The following is a 17,029-nucleotide window of genomic DNA, read 5'->3' on the forward strand; positions in this document are numbered from 1 at the left end:
AGTAATTTCTCAAACAGATGAATGGACAGTGCTGCCATTTCCATGAAAACAGAAATTGTGATAGAAACTCTATTTCCTTTGCCTAATGACTCATCCATTTGCTGGTAGGAGGGCCTTTTTTTTTTTTTTTTTTTTTTTTTTTTTTTTTAGAACAGCCTTTACTTAACAGAATAATAAGTGCCCTATGCATTTTAACAGAGTTTCACATTAAATATTTTTATTGGAACTAATCTTATTTGTGCAAGTACTTCCTTGCTCTTGCCTTTCATCAGGCTTCTTGAGAGTGTTTTGTCATTGCTTTATTTCCAAATTGCCTGCTAGTTATGTTTTAGTTTCTCTTACCATTGGAATAATATTGTCTTGACCTACTTGTGATCAAATACTATTGAAATGTTAACTCCAGTGGTGTTTTTTTTTTTCTTTTTCATCCAACCCAACTTGTGAACTAGCCCCCAACCCACGTCAGAAAGCCCATATTTCCAGACTGTTCTGCCCCAATACTCTATCCCAGTCTCCTTTCTGCTGTCTTCCTTCTTTTCCTCTTGGAAAATTGTTCATGAGAACTTAACCCTGCTACTCTTCTCACTCTCTGTTCTCTCACTAAGCCATCTCATCCTCTATTATGGTTTTAATTATTATTCTAGGTACCCATGATTAAACTCAGTTGCCTATTCTCCTCAAACTAAATGAATGGAATTCAAAGTCTTCACAGAAAGTACAAGTAAAAGATAAGTATATTTTGGTGACTTTTTTGAAATACATGCATAGCTTCTTCTAGTAACCTTTGTGAATGCCCTCATGTGAGTTGATTTTAAAAATAAATTTATATTTTAATTCAATTTTACATAAACTTTATAAATGCATACTTTAAAAGATTTACTGGGCTTTGTTACATTGGTGAGTTATAGGTGTTTCAAATTCAACATGTCCCAAACAAAATTATGTTCTCTTAAATTTCTTGCATTCCCTCTCTTGTAAACAATTTTACAATTTATTAAATTGTCTAAGCAAAAAATATTCACTGATCCTCTTTTAGATTACCCCCAATTAAATCAATACTCAAATTCTCTTTATTTCTTCTGCATGTCTGGACAACAGCTACCACTGTCTCAAGTTTGTATGACAACATTCAGCTTCAAACTTGCTCCTAATGGTTCTCTGTCTATTCTTTCAATGCCCCCTCTCCCAACCCACTGCTGCAAGGGTTCTTTCTTACCATACTGATAGTGCTACTCTATCTCCACATGGCCTCACATTTCTGTTATTGACTGACATCCTTGGCAAGATCCTTCAGGATTGCCATTTGACTCTATATCAATATCTTTTCATCTTCTGTATTCATGCTATTTATCCCCCTTTCTAGCAAAAGTAAATTATCTACTTTTCCTAACATTTAGGCTAAATTTACACTTTTTAAAAAATTTTCTTTATTTTTATTTAACAGGCAGCTTTTAAAGACAACAGAGAGATAGAGAAGGTCTTTTATTCACTGGTTCACTCCCCAAATGGCTACAATAGCCAGAGCTGACCTGATCTGCAGCTGGGAGCCAGGAATTTCCTCTCGCACGTGGTACAGGATCTCAGATGCTTCAGTTGTCCTCCACTGCTTTCCCAGGTCATAAGCACTGAGTTGAATCAGAAATAGAGAAGCTGGGATATGAACCAATGCCCACATGAGAGGCTGGCACCACAAGACAGAGGATTAACCCACTGTACTACCATGGCAGACCCTAAATTTATGCTTTTCAATTTGCACGGTGATAGAAAATATGGGAAAACCAGTTTAGGGGAAATAGGAGCAAATGGGTAAATCCTGTAGATTGTGTGATCTCACTCTCCCCTCCCTTCCCTCCCTGTCTGCTTCTCCCTTTTCCTCCCACCCTCTCTGAACTTCAAAAGCAAATGTACATATATCTCTATATAAATACGTGTATATGGGGGACTCAGAATGAGTCCCCTTCAATGATTTACAACTTAGATAGGAAATGCAATAACTATCAATATAAAGCAAAGACGTTGTGTAATGGAGCTTGACTTCTAGCAGAGATGTTCTGACTGATGTAATTAAGGAGCACTTCGTTTGGAGACATAATTTTCAACTGGATCTTGAAGTGTGAATATTCATTCACTCCGAAGTCTCAAGGTGCTTTGGAGGTAGAGGTGGGAAATGATCATTTCAAGTTGAAGGATCAGTATATGCAAAGGAATGGGGACCTGAATTTACCTGGTATAATCAAGGGACAAAAGGAGTGTAGAAGGATGTTGTGAGAGTGAATCCAGAAAGGTGTCCTGGTATCATATTCCTAAGGACCTTGAATGTTCAGGAGCTTTGACTAGTGCCTGAGGTAACGCTGCATCTCAGTAGGAAGGCCTAATTGGCATCTATTACTCTCCTGTCTACCTGCTATGACCTTGAGCAAATCACTTAATGTCTCTTGGTCTCAATTTTCTTAACCTGAAAATGAAGGCAAGCATTATGCTCCTAAGGTGGCAGTATTGATCAAATGAAAGGGGAATGTGCAGACACTGTGGACTGAGTAACTCAGGGTTTTCTACCCTCTTTCTGCCTTGCCTGCGTCTATCATAGAGGGTTAGACAGCTAAGTACTTCCTCAACTTGCTTTTGGTGCTGGAGGCAGACATATGACAGTGATACACTTAGGAATAATGCCAGTAAACAGATGACTCCTCTTTTGGTATTTTTATTTATGTAAAATGCAAAAATAAAATATTTCTAAGGGACTTCTGGCAGAAGTTGAGGAAAAAGAGAGGCAGACATTGCTAATGCTGTCTGATGGCTCTTAGTTCTGGACTGGAAAGCACACATGGTACCTGGGATTCCGATAGCCATTTTTTCAGCTGAGTTACTGGCAACAATGAAGGTGAAACCCAGTATTTTTAGAGATACTGAAGAAGCTATGGACTCTCTCTGGCACCAGGGAAGGAAGTCAGCATTCTGTCTCTGGATTTGCGTGAAACAAACAACCAACCAAGCAAAAAAACCCAAAATTCTTATTTATATGACCATTGCTAGTTGGGAATATTCTTGGGTTTATCTGCATTTATGAAAGTACTTTTTAAAAGGTTAATTTTATTTTTAGTTAAAGGGCAGGGTTACAGAGAAAAGGAGAGACAGAGAGAGGTCTTCTGTCTGCTGGTTCACTCCCCACAAGGCTGCAAAAGCCAGAACTGAACCAATTTAATGCCAGGAGCCAGGAGCTTTCTCCAGATCTTCCACACATGTGCAGGGCCCCCAAAAAACTTCAGCCATCTTCTACTGCTTTCTCCGGCCATAAACATGGAGCTGGATTGACAATGGAACAGTTGGGACCTGAACTGATGTCCTATATGTGATGCCAATGCCACAACTGGAGGCTTATCCTACTAAGCAATGACCACAGCCCCATATGAAAGTATTTTATACACCAAAATGATTTAAAAAGATAAATTATGATTTTTGGAGAAGAAGAAACACAATTTGTATTACATTTTGATAAGGTAAAAATGAACTAGAGAAATTAATTTTTATATTCAAGTTAATGAGGTAGTAGTGATGAGAGTACAGATAATAAGCATGGAAAATGCAGTGGAAGTGAGAACGAGGAGGAGCAGACACATATCAGAAGGAAAATGGATACGATCTATAACTGATTGGACATTGAAGAGTATGCTGAAGCAAAAGGATTGGACAATGCTCTAAAAAGTTTTAGCTACAATGACCAAAAGTATGGTGGAACATTAAACTTACATTCATATTCATAACACAGAAATGAGTTATAAGTTTCAGAGGAAAGAGAATTAGTTCAGTTTTGGGCATATTTATTTTGAATTGCCTGAGGTACATTAAGGAGAGGTCAAAATAAGGGACTTAGTCTACAAGGTCACAGCTAAAGTCATAGAGTAGAAATGCAGATAGTAGAGAAAATGTCAGAGATGGAAACTCAGTTGGGGGTTATCTTCATTGAAGAATTGGGATAAAACAGAAGAGGCCAGCAAGAAGCAGTTCATTCTTCATAACCACATATTGAGTGCCTACTATGTGTTCCACCCTGTGTTTGAGTTTGGATCAGACATAGAGGTAGGAAAGGAAACAATAGCATGAAGTGCTGGGTAGGGTGGTAAGTAGTACCGTTGGTCAACAATGTCAAATGTTGAAGACTAGTAGAGTGGGATGAGAAATGAGGATCTCCTTTCCTTGACCACATTCATGTAAATTCCTTTAATGGGAGTTTATTGTTAGAGGTAATAGCCTGTCTGAAAGATAAATGTTAAACTAATTTGGGAACTGATTTATAAAACGCTCAAGTGGCTTAAATCATTTAAAAAGAAGTTCAGATTCTATTACATGAGATTGAGTTGGTTTCTGCAGGTGGTTGCATGGAATTTTCCTTGCAGAGATCAGTTTTTCAAATATGATTTCTATCCAGTTTCTCCTAGGAGAAAGAATAGTGGTGACATGAGAGCAGTGCAACTCCATCAAGTCATTCATATATGTTGTTCTGTGAATGCAGATTACAGCTCTTGACCTGAACTCTAAAAGCCTTAGTTTTCCTTACTTTCTAGAATGTGCAATGCAAACTTGGTTCATGCAGTCTTCCTTTTATTTTTCGTTACTTGTATTAAATGTTATTCTGGTCTCCTTAAATAGACTGAAAGTTTCTCAAGTGTAGTGATTATGTCTTTGCCTCTCTTATTATCCACAAGGTGTTCCAAAGACTAGGCATTCAACAGATATTTGGTCATGTCCTATGGACGTGATCAAGATAGTTTTATAAAATTTCAATGACCATTTAAAAATATATTTTGAAAAGCATATGTTGTTTTCAATTGTAATGCCAGGAGTCTTGCTACTGAATTCTGCTGGTACAGGGTAAGTTTGGAAGGTGTAAAGAAAGTTCCCAAAAGGGCCCGGAGGCATGGTCTAGCGGCTAAAGTCCTCGCCTTGAAAGCCCCGGGATCCCATATGGGCGCCAGTTCTAATCCCGGCAGCTCCACTTCCCATCCAGCTCCCTGCTTGTGGCCTGGGAAAGCAGTTGAGGACGGCCCAATGCTTTGGGACACTGCACCCGCGTGGGAGACCCGGAAGAGGTTCCAGGTTCCCGGCTTTGGATCGGCGTGCATCGGCCCGTTGCGGCTCACTTGGGGAGTGAAACATCGGACGGAAGATCTTCCTCTCTGTCTCTCCTCCTCTGTGTATATCTGGCTGTAATAAAATGAATAAATCTTTAAAAAAAAAAAAAAAAAAAAAAAAAGAAAGTGCCCAAAAGACTAATCTGCATAGGCTGTGTCTTGGGCCTGCAAAAGTAAGCATGAGAAAACAAATCTAGTTTGAATGAAGTTCAGTATGACTTGGCAGCCATCTTCCATCTCTCTGTGGGGAATGCTGAAGTCTTGCCAGCAGGATGGAGGGTGCTTCAGGCATGCATGGTAATGTTTAAAGATATATGCTTGTGGGCTCTGTGCTCCCAGTCAACACCAACAGGTGCATCAGAACCTTTCTCAGTAAAGTAGTTCTATAAACATTTTTAAGCTTACTTCATGAACAAGTGCATTGAGTATATGTATCCAGTCATTAAATATTATAGCTGCTCAGAGCTCAATCCTAGAATATTCATCTCTTCTCACTTTACACTCTCTCCTTAGGTGATTTCATTTACAGCCTCTGCTTCAATTACCACCTTTAGGCAGATGACTCATATGTTTGTATCTTCAGATCAGAACTCTGCTCTAAGATCTGGATCTATATCTCTAGCTGCCAGATTGACATCTCTTGTTGGATGTCTACTAGAAAATTCAGATGAAACTGATATTAAAAAACTCCCTCTCTCTCTCTCTCCCCATCAACAAAACCTGCCTTTCTTTCAGTAATCTCTGTCTCAGCTGATAACACTTTCATTTATCTTGTTCCATTATCCAGAAACCTAGCAGTTATCACTGATACATCCCACTTCTTTACCCTCATATCCAGCCCCTCAGTAGTCTCAACTATCACTTGCAAAATCTTTTCTCTCTGTTGCCAAAACCATGGCCCTTGTTCAGGTATTCAGGTACAATCTGCTCTCACCAGGCTTAGACCATTTCAAATTTCTTCATTGCTCTCTCCATTTACACTCTCACTTCCCTTCAGTTTGATCCCCATTTAATAGAGTGATTATTTGATATACAAATCTGTACCCTACCATATGAAATCAATGGCATGCACTTTGTCTTAAAGAGTAAAATTTGGGCTGGCATTGTGTCATATCAAGTTAAGCTGCCAGCTCCAATATTGGCATCCCATACAGGCACTGGCTTGTGTCCCAGCTGTTCTACTTCCTGACTGCCTTCCTGCTAAACCAGTGAAAGCAGCAGGTCATGGCTAAAGTGGCTGGGCCCTACACACACAGGGGAGACCTTGAAGAAGCTACTGACTCCTGGCTTCATACAGGCCCAGGCCCAGCTGTTGTAGTCATTTGAAGAGTGAACCAGTGAATGAAAACTTCTCTCTCTCCCTCTTTCTCTTTCCCTCTCCCTCTTCCCTCCCTCTTTCCCCTTCTCCCCCCACCTCTGTGCTTTCAAACAAATAAAAGAATAAAGCACTGTACTTAGTTTACAATGTCTGGAGTTATTCTCAGGTTTCTAACCTTTACATGATGCTTTGGTGATTCTGACATCTCTCCTATTCCCTTCACCTCAAAATTCACATGTACACACACACATGTCAATTTGTGAGGAGCTGGTTGTAAACTCTTGGGCATTTCAATTTTTTTTGTCTACTACCCAACAGTGGCATAGAAGATTGACCCCTGCACTCATCCCAAGGTCCATAAATATTGTCATTCTGTTCTCTCTTCTCATAGCAGCAACACAGCATTCCTCTCCTAGATTTACTTTTCTTCATATTTCTCCCCCCTAGAATAGCATATCCTTCAGCTTTTTCCTAACCTTGGTTTCCATCTGTATCTAAAGACAAAGTAGCTTAGTAGTGTGGTAGAGACAATAGACCCCGACTCAGAATCTCTTGGGTTCGTGTCCTGAATCTCATTCTCTGAGCATTTGGCTGACTTCTTTCTAAAATATGAACAGTAATACCTGCCTTGCCTGCCTCAAAGGGATTTTCAGGGCATCAAAATCAAACTGAGTTAATGGAGAAGAAAATGATTTATCAACTCCAAACCTATATGCCCTGCTCCTAAGTGGAGACAGAAAAGTACAGAGCCCAAGACAAAGATGCTGTAAGAAACACAGAAAATAGGGAAGAAAAAAATGGATTATGAAATTTGTCTTTGAGGCTTGGGGCAATGTTTTTGTTGTTTCTGAGTGGAAGCAATGTTCTTTTGTGAGCTGAAAACAGTCCTGATCAAGGCAAGCTAAGAGCAGTGCTAGTGATGTATCTGCATCCATAGGCTTTGAAGTAAAATTAGATATTTAAAAAAACTGAGCAGTGCCCTCACTCTCCAAAGCCTTGGCAATGACCTGAAATCACCTTGAACTTAGTTATAGAAGTCTCTATCTCCTTACTTCTTTTGTTAATTAAATATAATTTACCTTAAGTTCTCACTGGTCTTCAAGAAAAAAAACACTACTTATGCAAAAGTGAATAATATTTCATTTGCCAGTATTAGAACAGGATTGGTGACTGACATGGATGTATCTTAGAAGTATCTAACTATCCTTAGAAAATACGTTTTTGACATTTACATTAAAAAGTGACTGCATGGGTATGTCTATGCATCCAGACCAAAGATGGCTCCCAGTGAAACAGTTGAAAACATCCTGACAGTAGGATGCTGGACTCTCTGACATTGTCCATGCATACAATGTTGGAAACACTTCAATAACAACGTGATGGACTTATGACTGTTCATGAAGAACCACCCACTGTAATATTAGAGGTGAAATGAATGGAGGAAGGAACTTGGAGAGTGGGAAAATCTCAGAGGCTATGTAACTGCATCATAAAACAATAATAAAAATAACTAATTAAAAACATTACTGCACTTTTGTTTTTCAAAACCTATCCCTCAAACTTGTAAATATACAGCACTTTGGTTACATCTTCAGTTTTATAGGTTTTGGGGGGCTAAAACTTGGTTAACATTTCTATATTTGCAGAAAATGTGCACAGATGACACACAGAATTCCCACATACCCCTTATTCATTTTGATCCATTAGAATATTATGTCACCATGGTACATTTTATTATAAGTATAAAACCAACATCCTTTGTGTGTTTTAGGATCCATTCCAGGATACAACATTGAATTTAGTGAGCTATTACTTTAAATAGCAATGTATTATTTCTATTACAAATTATATTCTTCATTCCATGTAATGGATTTGTAGTTCAGAATTTCCCATGGACAAAACAAAGTCCTTTCTATTTCAAACATTTACTCCCTCCCTTACACCTTACTTCTATTTCTTAATTATGTTAATAAATCATCTACTGTTATTTTCTTCTAGGCCATGGGATACATAAATGAAGGAAACAGAAAAAAATTCCTGCCTTGCAGTTGAGGCTAGGAAGGGCTGTGCTGGACACAAAGAGTGAAAAAGGCAAGTGAGGGGCCTGGAGGCGTGGCCTAGCGACTGAAGTCCTCGCCTTGAACGCACCGGGATCCCATATGGGCTCCGGTTCTAATCCCGGCAGCTCCACTTCCCATCCAGCTCCCTACTTGTGGCCTGGGAAAGCAGTTGAGGATGGCCCAATGCTTTGGGACACTGCACCCACGTGGGAGACCTGGAAGAGGTCCCTGGTTCCTGGCATCGGATCGGCACGCATCGGCCTATTGCGGCTCACTTGGGGAGTGAATCATCGGACAGAAGATCTTCCTCTCTGTCTCTCCTCCTCTCTCTGTATATCTGACTTTGTAATAAAAATAAATCTTTAAAAAAAAAGAAAAAAAAGAAAAAGGCAAGTGAGTAGAATATTCAATTTGTATGGTGGTTATAAATGAAGCAACATAAAGCAAGAGAGAACAGGCTGTGTGTCTGTGGAGCAACTCAAAATAGTGTAGTCAGTGATAAAAAACCTGAAGGAAGCAAAGGAGTAAGTTGGAAGCTACTTGGAGAAAGATTGCCATAGTCAGGGAAAAGGTTGAGGCAAATTTGCTAAGGCTACTTGATATGTTGAAGAAAGCAAAGAGGCCAACATTGATCGAACAAAGCCAGAGAGGTAATGAAGTACAGCACATAATTACATAAAACCTTATATTCTGTAGCCAGTTTGGCTTGGAGGTAGATGGAAAGCTCTTAGGAAGTTTTGACTAGAGTTATGATATCATTTGATTTTTCATTTGAGCAAAATTAATTGTGGATGCTGTGTTGAAAGTAATTGGAACATGTGTTTCAGAGAAACTAAGTATGAATTTATTGCAATTATCCAGGTAAGAGATGATGGTGGTTCAGAACATGGTTATAGTAGGGGAAGTGTTAGGCAGTGGCTAGATTCCAGCTATGTTTTGGAGCCAAGTCAATAAAATTTTCCAATAAATTGGATATGGAGCATGTGAGAAAGAAAGAAATTAAAAATGAGATCAAATTCAGGGCCAGAACAATTGGAAGTATGAATATGCCATTTATTGACATGGTGAAACTATAGGAGATGCAGATTTTATCAGTGGTCATGGGTAAAGGAGCTATGCAAAGAGGTTGATATTGTGCATAATAGTCTTGAAATGCTAACTGTATTCTGGTGGAGCTCTGAAGTATGCAGCTATATATACAGGTGTGAAGTTCAAGGACGGGATCTGCATTGGAAGATTAAGTTTGAGTATTGACAGTACGTAGATAATATTTGATTCCACAAGACCAGATGAGGTCAGCGAGGAAATTAGTATAAGAAAGCAATAAATGAGCACAGTAAGTTAAGGCAAAGTAAACAAAGGGGACTGCATCAAATTAAGAACTTTCTGCACAGCAAAGAAAACAGTCAACAAAGCAAATAGGAAATCAATAGAATGGGAGAAAATCTTTGCACACTGCACAAGAGATAGGGGACTAATATCCAGGATTTACCAAGAATTTCAGAGACTCAACTACAGCAAAACAAACAACTCTGAAGAAGTAGGCTAAGAATAAGAGCAGACACTTCTCAAAAGAAGAAATTCATATAGCTAATAGATAAATGAAAAATGCTCAAGTTTCCTAAATATCAGGGAAATGCAAATAAAAACCACTCTGAGTTTCTTCCTTATTCCAGTGAGAAATGCCAACATGCAGAAATCAACTAACAACTGCTGGTGAGGATGTGGAAGAAAAGGCTCCCTAATCCACCATTGGTCGGAGTGAAAATTAGTGTAACTACTTTGGAAGTCAGAATGGAGCAACTGAGAATTGACCTATCCTATGACTCAGCCATCCTATTCCTGGGAATATATCCAAAGGAGATGAAATCTGCATAAAAGAGAGTGATCTGAAAACCTATATTTATATCAGTGCAGTTCACATTAGCAATGACAGGGAAACAAGACATATACCTGTCAAAAGAGGAATGGGTAAAGAAACTGTAGTACATCTACTCCATGGAATACTACTAATCCCTTAAAAAGAATAAAATCCTACCATTTGCAACAAGATGGTCTCAGCTGGAGACCGTCATGCTTAGCGAAATAAGCAGTTGCAAAAGGACAAATACAATATGTTCTCTCTGATATAAGGGAGTCTTCAGGTAAATTACAGATTAAGTAGATACAGATAATCAAGTATCAACACACATTCTCACAGATGAATGGCATAACAGAGATCAGCACAGAGGAGAATATATGTTACAGTGTATGTGTTTATTCTTGACTAAAATAAGAATCCCATTATGAAAAATGTGAATTTACTCACACAGCATGATACTATATTTTCTTCTTCTACTTATTCTTACTATGTCATGATATGCTGTAATAGCATAAAGTTAATCTTGTGTTACTAAGGAGCTACTTTGCTGTGAAAATTCAGTGGATAACAGCGAGTGAGAATGGAGGAAGGAGGACTAGGAGGGGGGAGGATGAAACCCGGTACCTACAAAATTGTTTAAAAATAGACAAAAAGACAAAAAGAAAACAACAAAGCACAAATAAAGAAGTTAGATGAGGATGAAGCGGCAGAGATTGAAAAGGAAAAGTTAATAAAGTATAAGAGGACAGGAGGGTGTGGGGTGCTGGTGGCCACACAAACTAAGCATGTCTAAGAGAAAGGAGAGATGCTTCTGATAAGTACAATGAGTACTCAAAGGTGAGCATTGGAATCAGCAACATGGGGGTCACTATGATCTTTACAACAGAAGTTTCAGGGAAGGTGGTAGATGGAAAAGTCTGATTGGAACAACTTGAAGAGATTTAGTAGAGAGCAATTGAATGTGATAAGGATGCGGTGAAAACTCGTATGGATTTATTTCTGTAAAAGATACTGGTAGTAACTGAAGGGTACTATAAGAGTAAATTTATATTTTAATATGGGAGAAATAACTGCATGTTTATGTGCTGATAGGATTGCTCAGTGATGATGGAAAAAATTAATGATATAGGACAGGGATGGAAACATTGCCAGAAGACTTTTGTGAAATAGGTGAAATGGAATAGAGTTGAGAATATAAGTGCTGAGGTTGATCTTTGCTGTGGACACAGACAGTTCATCTGTGGTAACAGGAGAGAAGGTGGTGTGCACACTAAGGCAAATTCAACTGCTGATAAGAGGATGGGGAATGGCTTCTCAGTTGATGGCTTCTACTTCCAGGCGAAATAAAAGATGAGATCCATTGGGAATGAGCATGAGGAAAATGCTGCGGATTGAACATGTTATTTACTTACAATTAGTAAATACACTGCAATTATTGAGTAGCACCAAGGGCTCACTTGAGGATAATTGTAATGAATTTAAGGTGAGACTAATAGGCATGTGGTATCTCTTCCATACTAGGCACATTTTAGCTGTACATATTCCGGTCAAAAAGGAGACATAAAAATTTTGATTAAAATAAAACAAAATCTTTGTCTAATGGGTATGTCAAAAGAAGACAAGGGGCAAAGAAATCATAAGATAGAAATTGTTACAATAGAGCCTGAAATATAAGTTATGCAATAAATAAAATGAAGATTATGATAAATGAAAAATAGTGAAAAGTTGTTAAGGTCAGTGAACTTTAGCCTGGGTTTTGAATGGAGTAATTGCTTGGCATGGATACTTTGAGAGGAAATGAGTGGAGAAATAAGTGATTATCAATCACAGTATGTATAAAATTTTGATCATATAAGGATGAAGGTAGAGAATAGTGTCACAGAAAGTAAGAAAGGCTGATAATTCAGATTGCAGGTAGAATAGTCTGTGTTTATGAGTTGAGTAGTATATGTCTCTCCAAAATTAATGCAAATTGTCACACTTTGATGCCAATGTTAGTAGTGAAGATTGGATCTAATTTGACATTGAGAGATGGGTCTCGTGGTAGGTCTTAGGTCACTGAAGATATGGCCTTGGAGGGTGGTTCTCATGAAACAGTTGATTATTTGAGTTTAAGTTTTTCCTAACTTCTCTCTCTCTCTCTCTCTCTCTCTCTCTCTCTCTCTCTCTCTCTGTGTGTGTGTGTGTTTACTCACCATATGACAATCTGTACACAACCACTCCACCACTACTGGTCACTTCTAGAAACCAGACTATGGAGTCACCCAATCTTGAACTGCAACCTGAACAGCAAGCTGAAATAAATCTATTGTTTTCCAACTGGTTCTTTGCAGGTATTTTAATTAATGTCATAAAAATATTGAAGTCACCAGCAAGTATAGAAACAACATTAGGGAAAATAGAAATCTACCAAGAGCTAAAATATTTAAGACACCAGGAATCTGTAGATGATTTCAAGAAGGAGCAGTTAGTATGTAGTTTGCCATGATGACCTGAGATCCAAATGAGAGAGTTTTGGTGGAGAAAGAATGGCATGGAAAGTCAACATAAAACAGGAAGGAAACCCATTTACTTTCAGAACCAGTAGTGTGGCCAAGAGAGTATTGTTAGGAGAAAAAAGCTACTACTTAAGAAAGCATCAGAGGAAAGGTGTTCTCGTGGAATAGCAGAGTTACATTTAGAGCAAGAAGGTTAATGAAATGTGCAGACAATATATAGAGTTTATTGGAAAAAATAACAGGAAAGTAAGAATGAACTTTGACATGAAAGAATTTGGCCTTTTCTTAGAGACTTGACAAATGGAGCTGCAGATCAGACATTTGACTTATAGTAAGCAGTGGACACAATAAAGGGGTCCCTATCAGTCATGTAAGTTTTGGGATCTGGTAGGAAAATCTGTCACTGCAGCAAATTATCAAGACTCATCCAACAGCTGTAGCCTTGTGAGTAGCCTATGAGTCTCTAACAACTACTGTCCAGATTTTGTGTTCTTCAAACAGCCTTTGGACTTTAATTTGGTTTCCCAAGTTATCTTTTCTTCTGGCGTGAATACACTGGCTGGCTGGCAGTTCCAATTCAAAGTGTGAATTAGTCAATTGGCTCCCCATTTAGTCAGACAGTTGCCTGTAAATTTGTTTACCATGAGTCAGCCCCCTCAAGCCCGATCACCTTTATGTGTATACAATGAAAATCAACTTTCTGAATTTGTTAAGCTAAGAATCAGACACTGGCATTTGTGATGACCCCAGTAATGGGGCCCAGCCTGAAGCAACCATGTCTGCTTTCCCCACAGGTTTATCTTAATCCTATTCTGCTAAGGATGAGTCAAAAAGGGTGGGGGGAGGGAAGCTCAATTTTTTACAAATGTCTTTTAGTTCAGAACAAAGGTCCTATAGGCATTAAATTATTTATTCTTATGCAAATATGATGTGAGGTGCAAAATAGTAATGTGCTTTGTGAAATATTTTCATGAAGTTCACCACACTTCCTGACTTTTCTCAGAAACACTGGAATTTGGAAAATTTTCGGTTCATAAATACCTGCATACATATTCTGAAGGCCAATGTTTCCAGTTAGCAGCACAAGGCAAGAGCTAGCTAAGTACTTCCCAAATTTGTTCTGAGTCTTTCTGACTCTAAAAATCAAAGCCCTGTGACTCAGATGCACTGACTTCCCCTCTGGAAAATGTCTGGCTTTATTCACTGTCTTGAAGCATCAATATGCAGAAAGCGCAAGACTCAGCCACTTCAGTATCTCATGGTAATTACACAAGATGGTTATCTTGATCTCTCTCTTAACCTTCTCCTCTGTGTATGTGTGAGAGAGTGTGTGTGTGTGTGTGTGTGTGTGTGTGTGTGTGTGTGGTGGAGGGGAGTGGCATGGCTTATATTGGTATTAATGAAACCATGAAGAAAAAAATCAAAGTAAGGCAATAATACTGGAGCCAAAATGAGACTGAGTGGAAAGTAAATACCAGACACAGCTATCATCTTTAATCAAAGCCCACTGGTTGATGATAAAATTAGGACAAAAAAAAAGAAGTTATTAATGCTACTTGGTTTGTTTGAACTAAACAGGTATTAAAAGTGATAGACTTGGCGAGGAATCATGGTGCAATGGGTTGAGCCACTGTTCCTAATTCTGGTATTCCATGGAGGAGAGCCAGTTTGAGTTCCAAGTGTCCTGCTTCTGTACCAGTTCCCTGGTAATGTACCTGGAATAGCTGCAGAAGAGGACTTTAAGTCCTTGGACCCCTGCCACTCATGGGGGTGAATAAGCAGATGGAAGACATATATCTCTCTCCTCACTCCTTCTCTCTCTCTCTCTCTCTCTCTCTCTCTTTCTCTCTCTTTCTCCTTCTCCCTCTCTCATTGTGTGTGTTTGTGTTTGTGTGTTTCCCTCTCTCTGTCATTCTGCCTTTCAAATATATATATTTTTAGGAGGTGCTAGCTGTAAGAGGATTCAGCAAAATCTCGCTTGCAGGACCACTCCAGCTTAGCACTCAATTTTTTTTCTATTCATTTATTCATTAATTACATTGTATTACATGACACAATTTCATAGGTACTGGGATTCTCCCCCCTTCACCAAAAACCCTTCCCCCATGGTGAGTTCCTTCACCTTGATGCATAACCACAGCCCAAGTTCCGTTGAGATTCCCTAATTAAAAGCTCACACCATACAGAGTCCAGCATCCCACTTGTCCAGTCAAGTTCAACGGCCTCTTAGGGAGGCCCTCTCAGGTTTGACGGCAGAGCCAGCAGAGCGTCACCTCGATCAATTAGAAGCTCCAACATATCATCAGCAACAATCCAGGTACGATGAGACTGGTGCAGAGTCCACTGATTGACATATAGCACTCAATTTTTTATGACCAGAAATCTTGAAGGGTTTTTATGTTTTAAAAAACATAAAAATAATAGGAAGATTTCATGAAGTTTTGATGAAATTCAAATGCTACTATCTATTGGTAATGTTTCATAGAAAAACAGTTACATCCCTTCATTTACATATTATCTACAGTTGCTTAATATTACAATGACAGAGTAATTGTGACAGAAGCCTTGTGGACACAGAGATGGAAACATTTAATTATTTGGCCTTAATTTTTTTTTTTTTTGCCAATTCCTCAGATAAAATGGTGAGCTGATATTTGGTATTTATAAGATGCAACTCTCTATCAGATAATATTCTTTTTTAAGATTTTTAAATTTATTTTCTTTGGAAAAGCAGATTTACAGAGAGAAGGAGAAACTGAGAGCAAAATCTTCCATCCACTGGTTCATTCCCTAAATAGCTGTAATGGCTGGAGTTAAGCCAATCCAAAGCCAGGAGCCAGGAGATTCTTCTGGGTCTCCCACATGGGTGCAGGGTTCTAAGGACTTGGGCTAGCCTCTGTTGCTATCCTAGGCCACAAGCAGGGAATTGGATTAGAAGTAGATTAGCGAGGTCACAAACCAGTATTCATACAGGATGCCGCACTTGGAGGTGGAGGATTAGCCAATTGAGCCATTATGCCCATCCCAGCTCAAATTATTAATCCTAGAGTTGTAATGATTTGAGGAAAGATTTATCAATATGAAGTATCTTCTGTAAGAATTTATTCTTCAGTGCTCACTTCGGCAGCACATATACTAAAACAGGAATGATACAGAGAAGATTAGCATGGCTCCTGTGCAAGAATGACTCCAAATTCATAAAACATTCTACCCTTTCCTGCTTCCAAGGGTGTATTCTTCAGTAAGTCTCTATCAATGAATTCAACTGAGTAACACCTGTTATCTCCATCCTCAAGAAACTTACAGAGGTGAAGCACCAGTTCAAAAATTGAAAGTTGAAAGCCAGAACAACAACAACAAAAATCACTTGGAAGTCTAGTTTTTAGTTGTAGACAGCAATGTATGTATTAACGACTTATTTGGAGTAGAACTCAGCAATAAGAAGGGAAAGCCTGTTGCAACACTAAATCCACATGCAGAACAGGAAAATGGTTTAGGATACTAAAAAGCTGGTTGAACAATACGTTGAATGTGAGTAAAGAAGAAATTGGCTGGTGCAAGCTCAGATCAAAGGAATCTCCCAAAATATACAACCAAAAACAAAGAGGCCAGAATATCAGAGGAAAATTGAGTCATAGAGGATCATCCTAATTCTAGGGAGTTACCTGTGGTTAGGCTGCTTTAACCTGATTTGTATTTTGAATAGCGAATGAAGGAAGTGGGAGAAAACATGTCTTCTAGTTTCACCAATTCTCTTTAAGGAGACTTTCTTAGTCTAGTACAGCACGTATTTTACCTTTACTGGCTCCTTTGCTGGCTAGAATATGATCTTGTGGCCACACTTGCTTAGAGACTGAAAAAGTATAGTATTTATTAGAGGTAGTAGTGTATCCTGCTAAAATTGAGGTTCAGTTGCAAAGAGAGAGTTATACTTGGGCTAAGCGATTTGAAGCCTCTGCAATAAACCCAGTTTTAGGCAAACTGACCTTCATATATGAGAATAAATAAGTAATAATACATTTTATTGTGTATGGACTGTCTCTGAAATATTCAAGGTGTAGTAAGTGAAAAATTAATATAATAAGGAGAAAGACATGGCATAAAAGAAACCAGTGATACACTGGTAACTGTAGAACAACCAGTTCTCTGGGGGAAAACACCTT

At 38.6% G+C, this 17,029-nt stretch overlaps 1 non-coding gene across 1 annotated transcript; it reads left to right on the forward strand.

The window, feature by feature from the left end:
- Nucleotides 1-15,977: 15,977 nt before the first annotated feature.
- Nucleotides 15,978-16,085, forward strand: LOC118760524 (U6 spliceosomal RNA). Its single transcript, XR_004996832.2, has one exon. It is a non-coding gene; the product is annotated as a U6 spliceosomal RNA (small nuclear RNA).
- Nucleotides 16,086-17,029: the final 944 nt, after the last annotated feature.

This window comes from Ochotona princeps, chromosome X (assembly GCF_030435755.1).
Source record: "Ochotona princeps isolate mOchPri1 chromosome X, mOchPri1.hap1, whole genome shotgun sequence".
Taxonomy (NCBI): domain Eukaryota; kingdom Metazoa; phylum Chordata; class Mammalia; order Lagomorpha; family Ochotonidae; genus Ochotona; species Ochotona princeps.